Source organism: Myxocyprinus asiaticus, chromosome 30 (genome assembly GCF_019703515.2).
Source record: "Myxocyprinus asiaticus isolate MX2 ecotype Aquarium Trade chromosome 30, UBuf_Myxa_2, whole genome shotgun sequence".
Classification (NCBI taxonomy): Eukaryota; Metazoa; Chordata; class Actinopteri; order Cypriniformes; family Catostomidae; genus Myxocyprinus; species Myxocyprinus asiaticus.
Genome location: NC_059373.1, coordinates 26,679,969 through 26,680,280, shown reverse-complemented (window position 1 = coordinate 26,680,280; position 312 = coordinate 26,679,969). Strand labels below are relative to the sequence as shown.

General features: G+C 48.4%; 1 pseudogene; it reads right to left on the bottom strand.

The window, feature by feature from the left end:
• LOC127421032 (UPF0711 protein C18orf21 homolog) overlaps positions 1-85 on the bottom strand; it is a 26,794-nt pseudogene extending 26,709 nt beyond the window's left edge.
• Between the last annotated feature and the right edge of the window lie 227 nt (positions 86-312).

The window sequence follows — 312 nt, the reverse complement described above, 5'->3', positions numbered from 1 at the left end:
AAGGATTTCAGTTAAATCCGTATAACCCATTCCACACCGTAAGAAAACGGACTCCTACTGGACCGTTTGCGGCGTTGCTTCTCATGTAGATCACAGAGGGGAAATATATAATCATCACACGGACACGAATGGCCCGAGGCGCTGCGTCTTTTGAAATTGGATATTTAAAGGCAGCAGAGGAGGCAGTTCAAGTTCTCTCTCACAGAGGTAGAGGGGGGCAGAAACGTGTTCTGTGACGGACTGAGAGTACAGTGTTGTGTACGAGGCTTCTTATAACGTGACCGGGAAGAGAACAAGGTTCGGATTGAGCGG